At 44.9% G+C, this 15,122-nt stretch overlaps 7 non-coding genes across 7 annotated transcripts; all 7 read left to right on the top strand.

The window, feature by feature from the left end:
* Positions 1-90: 90 nt before the first annotated feature.
* TRNAS-GCU (transfer RNA serine (anticodon GCU)) lies at positions 91-172 on the top strand. The gene has a single exon. It is a non-coding gene; the product is annotated as a tRNA-Ser (tRNA).
* Positions 173-1,012: 840 nt separating this feature from the next.
* Positions 1,013-1,094, top strand: TRNAS-GCU (transfer RNA serine (anticodon GCU)). Its single transcript has one exon. It is a non-coding gene; the product is annotated as a tRNA-Ser (tRNA).
* Positions 1,095-1,923: 829 nt separating this feature from the next.
* TRNAS-GCU (transfer RNA serine (anticodon GCU)) lies at positions 1,924-2,005 on the top strand. The gene has a single exon. It is a non-coding gene; the product is annotated as a tRNA-Ser (tRNA).
* Positions 2,006-2,837: 832 nt separating this feature from the next.
* On the top strand, positions 2,838-2,919 carry TRNAS-GCU (transfer RNA serine (anticodon GCU)). The gene has a single exon. It is a non-coding gene; the product is annotated as a tRNA-Ser (tRNA).
* Positions 2,920-3,737: 818 nt separating this feature from the next.
* TRNAS-GCU (transfer RNA serine (anticodon GCU)) lies at positions 3,738-3,819 on the top strand. The gene has a single exon. It is a non-coding gene; the product is annotated as a tRNA-Ser (tRNA).
* An 832-nt stretch (positions 3,820-4,651) lies between these two features.
* On the top strand, positions 4,652-4,733 carry TRNAC-GCA (transfer RNA cysteine (anticodon GCA)). The gene has a single exon. It is a non-coding gene; the product is annotated as a tRNA-Cys (tRNA).
* Positions 4,734-5,565: 832 nt separating this feature from the next.
* TRNAS-GCU (transfer RNA serine (anticodon GCU)) lies at positions 5,566-5,647 on the top strand. The gene has a single exon. It is a non-coding gene; the product is annotated as a tRNA-Ser (tRNA).
* The last annotated feature ends 9,475 nt before the right edge of the window (positions 5,648-15,122 follow it).

The raw sequence follows: 15,122 nt of genomic DNA, 5'->3' as shown, positions 1-15,122 counted from the left end.
TTGCTATCCTGAAAAGATGAGCCGTGTTTTGCGCACAGGGCTTTGACCAGAGCTGAAAAAATGATAGCGTTAGATGTCATGTTTTATTGAGACGAGGTGGCCGAGTGGTTAAGGCGATGGACTGCTAATCCATTGTGCTCTGCACGCATGGGTTCAAATCCCATCCTCGTCGATGGTGCACTTTTACAAACTAGTATCATACCCACCATCCAACTCGCCTGTCCTTGACGTCCATGTGGTTGTGCATGGATAAGTGTGTATGCCCTTTGCCCGATGACTATTGGGACACAGATTGTGTACATTTGCACAATGCTTGTCTGCAGCATCATTCTTTTTTACAAAGTATGGGCCATTTGGGGTTCAGACCTGCAACCCACAAATAGAAAATTCACCTCTGCAGCCTTAGCGGAGAAAATAAACAGTGCTTGTCTGGCTGCACGAAGAAAATAGTTTGTCTGTAGAAGGACAAGTGCCAAAAAGTGCTTCAGTCATACCTGATTTTCAAGTTGTAAACCTCCTGTCTGTGACTGGCAGGTGCCAGTGTGAGGCATAAGGTATAATGGGATTGGTAGGACAGTAAGAAGATGTGCCCTCGCCTCATGTTCATACTGGCTTGAGTCTCCCTAAAAGTAGAAGTAATCTGCATAGTTCAGCCCACAGTCTAGCTAAGTGACCCTAAAAGGCAGATGTTAATTGTGGAAATGCTTGGCTGAAAGTTTGCAACGATTCCAAAAGATGTAAGCAAAGATGAAAAATACAGCATGGCGTGTTGATGGTATGGTGTAGAAGGCCCTTGTTTAGGTAGGTGTGCTCCAGTGGGATGATTAAGGTGTCCTCTGTCAGGCCTCCTGAAAATGATTTTTCTTGTGTGAGCAAAAGGTGCGCGTTCTTCTTTTCTGTCCAAAAAGTGCACTTTGCTATCCTGAAAAGATGAGCCGTGTTTTCCGCACATGCGCACAGGGCTTTGACCATAGCTGAAAAACTGATAGCGTTAGATGTCATGTTTTATCGAGATGAGGTGGCCGAGTGGTTAAGGCGATGGACTGCTAATCCATTGTGCTCTGCACGCATGGGTTCAAATCCCATCCTTGTCGATGGTGTGCTTTTACAAACTAGTATCATACCCACCATCCAACTCGCCTGTCCTTGACGTCCATGTGGTTGTGCATGGATAAGTGTGTATGCCCTTTGCCCGATGACTATTGGGACACAGATTGTGTACATTTACACAATGCTTGTCTACAGCATCATTCTTTCTCACAAAGTATGGGCCATTTGGGGTTCAGACCTGCAACCCACAAATAGAAAATTCACCTCTGCAGCCTTAGCGGAGAAAATAAACAGTGCTTGTCTGACTGCACGAAGAAAATAGTTTGTCTGTAGAAGGACAAGTGCCAAAAAGTGCTTCAGTCATACCTGACTTTCAAGTTGTAAACCTCCTGTCTGTGACTGGCAGGTGCCAGTGTGAGGCATAAGGTATAATGGGATTGGTAGGACAGTAAGAAGATGTGCCCTCGCCTCATGTTCATACTGGCTTGAGTCTCCCTAAAAGTAGAAGTAATCTGCATAGTTCAGCCCACAGTCTAGCTAAGTGACCCTAAAAGGCAGATGTTAATTGTGGAAATGCTTGGCTGAAAGTTTGCAACGATTCCAAAAGATGTAAGCAAAGATGAAAAATACAGCATGGCGTGTTGATGGCATGGTGTAGAAGGCCCTTGTTTAGGTAGGTGTGCTCCAGTGGGATGATTAAGGTGTCCTCTGTCAGGCCTCTTGCAAATGATTTTTCTTGTGTGAACAAAAGGTGCGCCTTCTTTTCTGTCCAAAAAGTGCACTTTGCTATCCTGAAAAGATGAGCCGTGTTTTGCGCACAGGGCTTTGACCAGAGCTGAAAAAATGATAGCGTTAGATGTCATGTTTTATGGAGACGAGGTGGCCGAGTGGTTAAGGCGATGGACTGCTAATTCATTGTGCTCTGCACGCATGGGTTCAAATCCCATCCTCGTCGATGGTGCACTTTTACAAACTAGTATCATACCCACCATCCAACTCGCCTGTCCTTGACGTCCATGTGGTTGTGCATGGATAAGTGTGTATGCCCTTTGCCCGATGGCTATTGGGACACAGATTGTGTACATTTACACAATGCTTGTCTGCAGCATCATTCTTTCTCACAAAGTATGGGCCATTTGGGGTTCAGACCTGCAACCCACAAATAGAAAATTCACCTCTGCAGCCTTAGCGGAGAAAATAAACAGTGCTTGTCTGGCTGCACGAAGAAAATAGTTTGTCTGTAGAAGGACAAGTGCCAAAAAGTGCTTCAGTCATACCTGATTTTCAAGTTGTAAACCTCCTGTCTGTGACTGGCAGGTGCCAGTGTGAGGCATAAGGTATAATGGGATTGGTAGGACAGTAAGAAGATGTGCCCTCGCCTCATGTTCATACTGGCTTGAGTCTCCCTAAAAGTAGAAGTAATCTGCATAGTTCAGCCCACAGTCTAGCTAAGTGACCCTAAAAGGCAGATGTTAATTGTGGAAATGCTTGGCTGAAAGTTTGCAATGATTCCAAAAGATGTAAGCAAAGATGAAAAATACAGCATGGCGTGTTGATGGCATGGTGTAGAAGGCCCTTGTTTAGGTAGGTGTGCTCCAGTGGGATGATTAAGGTGTCCTCTGTCAGGCCTCTTGCAAATGATTTTTCTTGTGTGAACAAAAGGTGCGCGTTCTTCTTTTCTGTCCAAAAAGTGCACTTTGCTATCCTGAAAAGATGAGCCGTGTTTTGCGCACAGGGCTTTGACCAGAGCTGAAAAAATGATAGCGTTAGATGTCATTTTTTATTGAGGCGAGGTGGCTGAGTGGTTAAGGCGATGGACTGCTAATCCATTGTGCTCTGCATGCATGGGTTCAAATCCCATCCTCGTTGATGGTGCACTTTTACAAACTAGTATCATACCCACCATCCAACTCGCCTGTCCTTGACGTCCATGTGGTTGTGCATGCCCTTTGCCCGATGACTATTGGGACACAGATTGTGTACATTTACACAATGCTTGTCTGCAGCATCATTCTTTCTCACAAAGTATGGGCTATTTGGGGTTCAGACCTGCAACCCACAAATAGAAAATTCACCTCTGCAGCCTTAGCGGAGAAAATAAACAGTGCTTGTCTGGCTGCACGAAGAAAATAGTTTGTCTGTAGAAGGACAAGTGCCAAAAAGTGCTTCAGTCATACCTGATTTTCAAGTTGTAAACCTCCTGTCTGTGACTGGCAGGTGCCAGTGTGAGGCATAAGGTATAATGGGATTGGTAGGACAGTAAGAAGATGTGCCCTCGCCTCATGTTCATACTGGCTTGAGTCTCCCTAAAAGTAGAAGTAATCTGCATAGTTCAGCCCACAGTCTAGCTAAGTGACCCTAAAAGGCAGATGTTAATTGTGGAAATGCTTGGCTGAAAGTTTGCAACGATTCCAAAAGATGTAAGCAAAGATGAAAAATACAACATGGTGTGTTGATGGCATGGTGTAGAAGGCCCTTGTTTAGGTAGGTGTGCTCCAGTGGGATGATTAAGGTGTCCTCTGTCAGGCCTCTTGCAAATGATTTTTCTTGTGTGAACAAAAGGTGCGCCTTCTTCTTTTTTGTCCAAAAAGTGCACTTTGCTATCCTGAAAAGATGAGCCGTGTTTTGCGCACAGGGCTTTGACCAGAGCTGAAAAAATGATAGCGTTAGATGTCATGTTTTATGGAGACGAGGTGGCCGAGTGGTTAAGGCGATGGACTGCTAATCCATTGTGCTCTGCACGCATGGGTTCAAATCCCATCCTCGTCGATGGTGCACTTTTACAAACTAGTATCATACCCACCATCCAACTCGCCTGTCCTTGACGTCCATGTGGTTGTGCATGGATAAGTGTGTATGCCCTTTGCCCGATGACTATTGGGACACAGATTGTGTACATTTACACAATGCTTGTCTACAGCATCATTCTTTCTCACAAAGTATGGGCTATTTGGGGTTCAGACCTGCAACCCACAAATAGAAAATTCACCTCTGCAGCCTTAGCGGAGAAAATAAACAGTGCTTGTCTGGCTGCACGAAGAAAATAGTTTGTCTGTAGAAGGACAAGTGCCAAAAAGTGCTTCAGTCATACCTGATTTTCAAGTTGTAAACCTCCTGTCTGTGACTGGCAGGTGCCAGTGTGAGGCATAAGGTATAATGGGATTGGTAGGACAGTAAGAAGATGTGCCCTCGCCTCATGTTCATACTGGCTTGAGTCTCCCTAAAAGTAGAAGTAATCTGCATAGTTCAGCCCACAGTCTAGCTAAGTGACCCTAAAAGGCAGATGTTAATTGTGGAAATGCTTGGCTGAAAGTTTGCAACGATTCCAAAAGATGTAAGCAAAGATGAAAAATACAACATGGTGTGTTGATGGCATGGTGTAGAAGGCCCTTGTTTAGGTAGGTGTGCTCCAGTGGGATGATTAAGGTGTCCTCTGTCAGGCCTCTTGCAAATGATTTTTCTTGTGTGAACAAAAGGTGCGCGTTCTTCTTTTCTGTCCAAAAAGTGCACTTTGCTATCCTGAAAAGATGAGCCGTGTTTTGCGCACAGGGCTTTGACCAGAGCTGAAAAAATGATAGCGTTAGATGTCATTTTTTATTGAGACGAGGTGGCTGAGTGGTTAAGGCGATGGACTGCAAATCCATTGTGCTCTGCATGCATGGGTTCAAATCCCATCCTCGTCGATGGTGCACTTTTACAAACTAGTATCATACCCACCATCCAACTCGCCTGTCCTTGACGTCCATGTGGTTGTGCATGGATAAGTGTGTATGCCCTTTGCCCGATGACTATTGGGACACAGATTGTGTACATTTACACAATGCTTGTCTGCAGCATCATTCTTTCTCACAAAGTATGGGCCATTTGGGGTTCAGACCTGCAACCCACAAATAGAAAATTCACCTCTGCAGCCTTAGCGGAGAAAATAAACAGTGCTTGTCTGGCTGCACGAAGAAAATAGTTTGTCTGTAGAAGGACAAGTGCCAAAAAGTGCTTCAGTCATACCTGATTTTCAAGTTGTAAACCTCCTGTCTGTGACTGGCAGGTGCCAGTGTGAGGCATAAGGTATAATGGGATTGGTAGGACAGTAAGAAGATGTGCCCTCGCCTCATGTTCATACTGGCTTGAGTCTCCCTAAAAGTAGAAGTAATCTGCATAGTTCAGCCCACAGTCTAGCTAAGTGACCCTAAAAGGCAGATGTTAATTGTGGAAATGCTTGGCTGAAAGTTTGCAACGATTCCAAAAGATGTAAGCAAAGATGAAAAATACAGCATGGCGTGTTGATGGCATGGTGTAGAAGGCCCTTGTTTAGGTAGGTGTGCTCCAGTGGGATGATTAAGGTGTCCTCTGTCAGGCCTCTTGCAAATGATTTTTCTTGTGTGAACAAAAGGTGCGCCTTCTTCTTTTTTGTCCAAAAAGTGCACTTTGCTATCCTGAAAAGATGAGCCGTGTTTTGCGCACAGGGCTTTGACCATAGCTGAAAAAATGATAGCGTTAGATGTCATGGTTTATGGAGACGAGGTGGCCGAGTGGTTAAGGCGATGGACTGCTAATCCATTGTGCTCTGCACGCATGGGTTCAAATCCCATCCTCGTCGATGGTGCACTTTTACAAACTAGTATCATACCCACCATCCAACTCGCCTGTCCTTGTCGTCCATGTGGTTGTGCATGGATAAGTGTGTTTGCCCTTTGCCCGATGACTATTGGGACACAGATTGTGTACATTTACACAATGCTTGTCTGCAGCATCATTCTTTCCTGATACCTCCATGTCGGCATACTCTGGGTTAGGTTCCGCCCCTTTAACCCCTACAGGACCCAATAAAATTATAAAAGGGGCTGAACCACCCCTATCTGCATTCTTTTTTTCGTCCTCAGCCTCTATGGGACCCATTAGGTATTGGCTGTAGGTAGAAGCATTGCAGGTATGTTTTGATTTTTCTGGATTTCTGGAAAGTAGAAGATGTAAGCTCATTGAGCGCCTTACCTTGGGCAGGTTTTTCTTTGTGGAACTTCTTTTCCTGCCTGGCTCACACACCACTGCTACTAAATGTGCGTCCTGGGTGTGGGCATGTCATGCTCTGCGGTGCCTGCCGTCTAAAGGACAGGATCCGCTGTGCGCCCGTTGGGTATGTTGTTGTTTTGTGTCTGGTAGAGATTGGCTGGCGGAGGAAGCCATGCGGATCATGGAGCCGTATAGTGCAGCCGTCGGCGGCGTCCGGAAGTCGCTTCCACGCATGCGCAGCATGGGGGTGGAGGCTCTGGGCAGCGGCGGCCATATTGATTAAGGGGAGCGTGCCAGTTCAGCGGAGTTACGCTGGGCACGTTCCTACAGCGCTCTATTTAAAGAGCATAGAGGCAGTAGCAGGCTGGCTGTCATCCTGGGAGGTTGATTAGGCTGGCGCTGCTGCTGCAGGACTTACGTGGCTTGCTGTATTGGATTGCTGGTGTCTCATTAGTTACTGTTTACTGGAAGTAAGTGATTCTGGATAAAAAAAAAAAAAAAAAAAAGAGAAAATTATTTTGTTTTGTGGCTAATTGGTGCGTTTGTTTTTTTGTGTGTTCTCACAGTGGATCCTGCAGGTGCCGATGATTCAGAGCATGATAGTCCCTCTGGGTAAGGTTCATTTCTGAATTTAAAGGGACAGTAAAAAAAAAAAAAAAAAAGGAAAAGAGTTTGGTGGGACAGCTCTAAACAACATAAATTGTTGTTTGTGTCTTCCAGCTCTAAAGAAGAAGAAAGATCGAGTGTGGTGCCAGTAAGAGCACGTTCACCTTCAAAGCCGAAAAAACATAAATCCAAGAAAACTCATAAGGATTCAAGGCGTTCAAGATCCAGGTCAAGATCACCAAGACGAAGAAGTGATTCTTATTACAGATACCGTCACCATCATAGTTATGATGATTATCACTTCAGAGAAAGGTCAAGGTCACCACCGTCCAGGCGCATCCCAAATAAGGGGCAATGTTGGGCCTGCCCAAATCCAGCTCTGCCGGATAAGACAGTCTGTGAGTCATGTTTTGGACAATTGTCAAAGAGTAATGAAGATAAGTCGGAAGAAATAGTGGACGTCATCAGGAGAGTGGTAAGAGAGGAAGTTTCCGCTCACACGTCTACGTCAGCTCAAGTTTTGGGAGAAGACAATGACAATTCAACAGAAAACACTGGAGAAGAAGAGATACCAGGGTTATTCAGCTTCAGTTTAACAGCTCCATTTATAGCGGCAGTAAAGGAGGCACTGGAGTGGACAGAGCAGGAGGAAGAACCGGAGCAAAACAAGGAATACTATACCCATTTGGTAAAAAAATCCTCAACCTTTCCATTAATGAAGGAGATAAGGAACGTGATTCTAGAGGAATGGAAAAAGGTGGAAAACAAGCCCTCCATACAGAACAGATTTCAAAAGTTGTACCCACTGAAAGAGGAGGAAGTGCCATTTCTACTGAATCCACCGACAGTGGACGCGTCACTATCAAGACTGATCAAGAATGTGACGTTGCCTATGGAAAATTCGGTGATGTTTATTGACGTCTTGGATAGGCGTATTGATAATGATCTGAAGAAGATTTACCTGTCAGCAGGTACAGCTTGCAAACCATCCATTGCACTAACTTCAGTGGCAAAAGCCATGAAGGTATGGGTATCAAATATAGAAGAAGCTATCCTAATGGATATGGAAAAGACAGAGATTCTAACGGCTCTTGAGGATTTGAAGATTACGGCAGATTTTATCGCAGAAGCATCATTAGACTTGTTGAGATCATCATCACGCATTATGCTGAATGCAGTGACTGCGAAGAGGGCATTGTGGTTGAAACCATGGAAGGCCGACCAGAGTTCGAAGCAGAACTGGATTAAGATTCCTTTTGATGGTCAAACCCTCTTTGGAAGTGAAATGGATAAAGCTATTTCAAGAGTCACAGGCGGAAAATCCGGTTTGATACCGCAAGATAGGCCGCAGTCAAAACCAGTGGCAGCTGGCAAGAGACAATCCTACAATAGATTTAAAGACAACAAGAGTTACAAACCGGCAAGACAGTTTAGAAAGAATTGGAGAAGCTCGCAAGCGTCGCTGGCTAGGAATCTCAAGGTAACAGCACAGAATCCAGGAACTTCTAAGCAGTCCTTTTGAAGGTGCGCCCACCCAGTCATTCCCGATTGGTTCCAGACTCAGAACCTTCAGAGAAGTCTGGGTGGAAAAGATTCAAGATTCCTGGGTCATATCTACAATTTCAAAAGGGCACAAATGGAAATTCAAGTCAAGGCCGCAGGACAGATTTGTACCTACCCGCCTGCCAAGGGGGGTGCAGAAAAGATCAACATTAAAAGACTATGTAGAATCCTTGGTTCAACAGAAGGCAATAATTCCAGTACCTCAGCAGGAAAGATTTCAGGGGATTTACTCGCCAATCTTCCTGGTGCAGAAAAAGGCCGGCACCTTCAGACCGGTTATAGACTTGAAATATCTAAACAAATCAGTCGCCCTGGCAAGATTCAAGATGGAATCACTTCAGTCGATCATACTTTCAATAGCCCCAGACGATTGGATGGTGTCAATAGATTTGCAAGACGCCTATCTACACATACCAATTCATCACGACTTTCAAAAGTTCTTGAGGTTTGCACTACTGGATCTGCATTTCCAATTCACTTCTCTTCCTTTCGGACTATCCACGTCACCAAGGACATTCTCAAAGGTCTTAATAGCAGTGATTGCGATGCTGAGAGTCCAGGGGATAAGAATACATCACTATCTGGACGACATTCTGATCCTGGCAGAGACAGAGGAGAAGTTGATCTGTCATCGAGATCAAACTATGAACTTTCTGACTCAATTAGGTTGGGTGATAAATGTGCAGAAAAGCCAGTTGTGCCCATCAAGACATCTAGTGTACCTAGGGGCCCTCTTCGATACGAGGGAGAACACAGTGTCACTCCCTGTGGAGAAGATCGACAAAATCAAGAATATGTGCTCACAGGCAATTCAGAGGCCATGGAGCAGTGCAAGAGGGTGTCTTCAATTACTAGGAGTGATGTCCTCCTGCATACCAATGATAAGATGGAGTCGATGGCATATGAGAAGATTGCAGTGGGAATTCCTGGAACAATGGGATCAAATATCAATGCATCAGAAAATCTGGTTGTCGGAGGGGGCAAAGAAGTCGATGCAGTGGTGGATGGAGGATTCCAATCTCCTGCTGGGACACTCATTTATTCCATATACCTGGACCATCCTTACGTCAGATTCCAGCCAGTTGGGTTGGGGAGCACATTGTCAAGAGCAATGGGTTCAGGATATATGGGTTCCTCCCCAACTGGGGGTAGTATCGAATGTGCTAGAATTGAGAGCGGCAGTGGAGGCCTCTCGAAGGTTTGCTCACCTTCTGCAGAACAAGGCGGTATGCTTCCAGTTGGACAACAAGGCGGCGGTAGCCTACATCCAGAAGCAAGGGGGGACCAGAAGTGCCACCCTGATGAAGGAAATGGTTCCTCTGATGGAATACGCAGAGAAGAATTGGATGGCGATGAGAGCTATATATATTCCAGGGGTGCAGAACATCCAAGCAGACTTGTTGTCCAGGCGAACGATGAGGAACAACGAGTGGCAACTAAAGAGATCAGTGTTTATGGGCCTAGTGCACCAGTGGGGGTTACCACAGATCGACCTCTTTGCATCATCAATGAACAATCAACTGCCCAATTTCTTCTCCAGGACAACTTGTCCGAAAACAATGGGAATAGATGCGTTAGCTCTTCAGTGGAAAGCGTCTCTAGTGTATGCTTACCCTCCAGTTCCACTCCTTCTGAGGTTTCTAAAGAGACTGCTATCAGAGAAGATAGAAGCAATTGTGATTGCCCCATATTGGCCCAAGAGGCCCTGGTTCCCTCTGTTGTTACATATGTCCGTGTGCCCACCGGTGAGGTTACCGAAGATTCCGGACATTATATCCCAGAATATGTGCCTTCACAAGAACCCGCAGAGGTTGGAGCTGAGTGCATGGAGGTTGAGAGGGGGATCTTAAGAAGATCTGGATTCTCAGAGCCAGTGATTGAAACCTTACTAAAGGCAAGGAAAAAATCTACAAACAAAACCTATCACAGGATTTGGAGAAAGTTTATTGACTTTGCAATGCGAAGCAACATAGACTATCTAAATCCGTCTATTCCGGAAGTGTTGGACTTTATCCAGTCTGGAGTAGAACTAGGGTTAAGTGTCAGCACATTAAGGGGACACGTGTCAGCAATCTCGGCACTAACCGGATACAGACTAGCCTCAGAAAGGGCGGTGCAACAGTATTTCCAGGCCCTATTGAAGATTAGACCTCCTATCCGGAAAACAATGCCAAGTTGGGACTTACCATTAGTCCTATCATATCTGTCAGGTCCACCATTCGAGCCTTTGGAGCAGTGCACGATTTGGAATCTGACACTGAAAGCAACTTTTCTCATTGCAATTTCTTCAGGAAGGCGAGTCTCAGAGATTCAGGCTCTGGGTTGCAAGGATCCTTATCTGATGTTCTTTCCAGACAGGATAGTACTAAGACCACTATTACACTTCCTGCCTAAAGTGGTGTCGGAAAAGCATCTAAATCAGAAATGGAATTTACCAACGTTTCCAGAACAAGATCATCCTTTAGATGTGGCCAGGATTGTAAGGAGGTATCTGTTGGACACAGAATCCTTTAGAACTACAGAGCATTTGTTTGTCTGTCCCTCAGGTCCACGGAAAGGAAAAGAGGTGACGTCAAGGACAATTGCCACATGTATCGTCAGGCTTATAAAAGCAGCATAGACTTCCGGTTCCGGCGCCCTATGTGAGAGGAAGCAAGTGTGGGTGCTCCGGTCCTCACATAGCCTCCACACATCTCTGGACTCTCCCCAACGTCCGGGCTGCATCCCCGAGGCACCTAACAGGGTCGCACAGGTACCTAGGAGCCGACTCGGCGCACTATCAGCGGGCCGCATTCTTCCGCGCCGGACGCGCGCTATTTCCCGCAGGCCGCATAAATTTAGTCCCCGGCTTTTGCCGGCGAATAGGCCCAATAGACGCAACTTGCGTCAGAACTCCGCATCGCACGGCGGAGGTTGCCCACACCCTCTGCAGCCTTCAGGTGGACATCCAGGGGCAGGAATACGGGCTTCTGTGCTGGAAGAGCCCCCCTCTCACACCTCATTCGCACTAAGATCCTAGCTGGGCCCACCAACTGTGCCCCTTACCAGGAATACACTGCAAATCCTCCTGTGGGCAAACGGACATATAATATTCTATTGTGAGGAATAACCAACTAGGCTAATCGCCTGAAGCAATACACAGTCGGACGGATTGACCTTGGTTCGATAATAACCTCTTCCACACACGCAAGGATCGGCAGATTGGTGAGAAAAGTTTACTTTACGCTCTCATTCCTCCCCACTCTTCCTCTGTGACTGCTTTAATATTAAACCATAGGAATGGACAAATTTCTGGCCAAATCCCAGCGTACTAAAAAATCACCACTCCGCCCCAAAATACGATCTAACTTTAAATCTAAAAGCAACCCGGCTTCAGAAATGGAATCTGCCAGTGAAAATGACACTCCAACAGGTCGCCAGGGGAAACCCCCCTCTATTAACTATAAAAAATTAGCGGCTGAAGTTGCGTCATACTTGCAACATGATCTATCTGCTATTATAACAAAAGCAATCGCAGACCAAATGGCGCCTATGATGACACAGCTCAAAGACCACAGTGAACGGCTTCAAGAAAGCGAAAAACGCATAAGTCAGCTTGAAGATACAGTGGTGTCAGTGCAGAAGCAAAACGACCTCTGTGATAAAAAACAAATCATTTTTGCAGACCGTATAGACGATCTGGAAAACAGGTCTCGCCGAAACAATCTCAAGTTTGTGGGTATACCCGAATCATTCAAACCGGATACGCTGATGGAACTGTGTATGGACATCATCCCTGACAAACTAGGAATTACAGGTCCTTTGAAAGTTGAGCGCGCACATCGCTTAGGTCCTTTAAAACCTGAATTCAAAAGACCAAGGGTGGTTATAGCCCAATATCTGGATTACAATGACAGGAACAAGATTCTACAAGCCTTTAGATCGCAGAAATCCTTGGACATTGAGGGGAACAAGATATTGGTTTTCGCGGACTTCTCGGCTGAGGTGTCGAAAGCTCGTAAGGAATTCTCTCCTACATGTCAAATGCTGATACACAAGAAAGTACGTTTTGCATTAGTCTACCCGGCAGTACTTAAAATCTACCATCCTGACTCCACCACTAAGACATTTACTGATGCATCTGATGCACATACTTATGCTACAAACCTACAAGAAAACCAAACGCCAGCATACCCTCCCAAGGTGAGAAGGAGTATTGCATCCAGCTTTGACACTACAGGGGAGGGCCCGCCTTTTAAATCCCCATGCATCAAAGATGATTAAACACATACCAACGACTCTGGCGATGACACGCTTCCATGTCCAACACCATGAAGGCGGGAGAGTATGACAATAGGGGATTAGGGGATGCAGCTGGAAAAAAGGGGAGTTAATACTGAATATACCGCTATAAGGGTTGATAGTCTACATGCTCATAATGGTAAAAAACTCTTAAATTCTTATTGCTTTATAATGTGACCGCCCTCTCTCGGTAGATACATATCCGTTATACGGTGTGGAGGTAAATGTTATTTTTGCTTTCTTAAGAAAGCATTTGTTCACTACTAATTCCTAAAAGGACCGGAGTAGAATAAGTATGGGTGATGAGATGACGGAAGACACTGATTTGTATAAAAAACGGGATGTGGGTCCTGGCTGCGCCCCTGCTGTGTTTTGCACGCATGGGGTCCAATCACGACCTCGCAACGAAATGTGTCTCGTCGTTCTGTTGCTTCTACTTTACATGGGGAAAAAAGGAAGTCCTACGAGAATGAATATCATGATGTTTTTGTACATAGTTTTACTGTTTTGTTTGAATACTGATCCACTATCCATCACACCAGACTTATTGAGATCCACACGAAACTCATCCTATGGGAACGAGTTGTACTCTGCTGGGATGCAACTCCCCCACAACATTTTATTATTAATCATATGTGAAATTCGGTTGATATGGTTACCTCCCTGAGATAAATGTAATATCTTGGAACGTAAAGGGCCTCAGGACTGGTGAAAAGAGAATAAAGATTCTAAGACACCTACATAGATTGAAGGCCGATGTGGCTTTGTTACAGGAAACCCACCTGAAGCCAGATGAATACAGGCTAATGCAAAAACTATGGGTGGGCACTGTAGTGGGGGCTCCCGCGAAAGGCAGAAAATCCGGGACTTTAATTTTGCTTAATAAATCATTACAATGCAAAATCCTTCATCAGAAAATAGATGAGTCAGAGGGGAGATGGATACAGTTAGATATGGAAATAAGAGGAACACAGATGTCTATCTTAAATTTATATGGCCCCAACGCGGCTAATGAACATTTCCTATCAGAAATTACTTCTCTTTTATCCGCCATAGCCCCATCAAATATATGTGTAATGGGAGGGGACTGGAACGCTGTTCTCAACCCGACTGAGGACAGAAAACAAGTAGCAAAACCTTTATCCAGCATAAATATTAATGAAAATGATAAAAGAATGGCCACATTTGTAGACTCCCTTAACTTACTAGATGCGTGGAGATTTTTAAATCCCCTTCACAGAGATTTCTCTTTTTACTCGCCAGTGCATAGGTCCCTATCACGCATAGACATGTTTTTGGTGACACCATTTACAATGCGCTCAATCTCAAAAACATCAATTGCAGAAATAACAATATCAGACCATGCCCCAATATCACTGCAGATAAATTTGGCAGGTAGGACTCCACTGTCATTTAAACAATGGAGATTTCCTACTTATTTAATTAACGATGAGGACTTCTTAAATCAACTCCAAATGTGGTGGTTAGACTATACCAGTAATAATAAGCAACATATAAAAGACCCAGTGCTATTTTGGGAGGCCGGAAAGTCAGTGATGCGAGGGGAGATTTTGGCATATGTCAGTAGAAGAAAGAAAAAGGCCTTTGACGAATACTCGCAAGCTTCTGTTAAAGCTAGACATACATATAATGAATACACCATATCCATGTCTGAGCCCTCGCGACAAAGATGGATAGATGCTAAACAAGCTCTAGACTTATTATATAACAGATACGCAATGTTTTGGAGGTCGCACAGCGACTGGACCTTTTTTAAATTCGGCAATAAAGCTGGTAAACTCTTGGCAAATATAGCAAGAGGCAAACGTAAATTCCAGCATATCACGCACATTAGAAACAAAAAAGGCCAGATTTTTACGGACCCTACTGACATTGCAAAAATATTCCACGAATATTACCAAAAACTATATGAAAGCCCCCCCAAACCTAATTCGGGAGCCGACGACTTCCTTGAAAAATTACACCTACCTCGATTATCAGAGGATGATATAGATATGCTTAATGCCCCGATCACTGAGGCCGAAATAATGGCAACGTTAAAGGACAGCCCTGGCGGTAAAGCGCCAGGACCTGACGGATTTTCATTTGAATTTTTTAAAGGTTTAAGGAAAGACTTAGTTCCATATTTGGGTAAACTATATAACCATATCTTGAGAAAAGAACAACTCCCTGACACAGCTCGGGAAGCCTTTATTAAAATTCTTCCTAAAAAGAACAAGGATCTTTTAGACCCCGGGTCGTACCGTCCTATATCCCTGCTCAACTGCGATGTTAAACTTCTTTCTAGGATTTTAGCACAACGTCTAGCTATTCTCCTTCCTGAGCTGGTAAAGGACTCCCAAGTGGGGTTCGTCCAAGGAAGAGCGGCGGTCCTAAATATTCGAAGGGTCATGGCTGTGTTGGAACACGCGCGTTTGGGAGGCCCTTCTCTGCGTCTGGGGGCTATTTTATCCCTGGATGCAGAGAAGGCCTTCGATAGTATCAGATGGGACTGGCTAGATAAAGTTATGACAAAAATGGGATTTGACGGAACATTTTTAAATTATATCCACTCAATATATGATTCCCCAACGGCTAGAGTAATAGTGGAGGGT

Source organism: Hyperolius riggenbachi, chromosome 3 (genome assembly GCF_040937935.1).
Source record: "Hyperolius riggenbachi isolate aHypRig1 chromosome 3, aHypRig1.pri, whole genome shotgun sequence".
Taxonomy (NCBI): domain Eukaryota; kingdom Metazoa; phylum Chordata; class Amphibia; order Anura; family Hyperoliidae; genus Hyperolius; species Hyperolius riggenbachi.
Note: the sequence above shows the minus strand (reverse complement) of the source record. Positions and strands in the feature narration are given on the sequence as shown.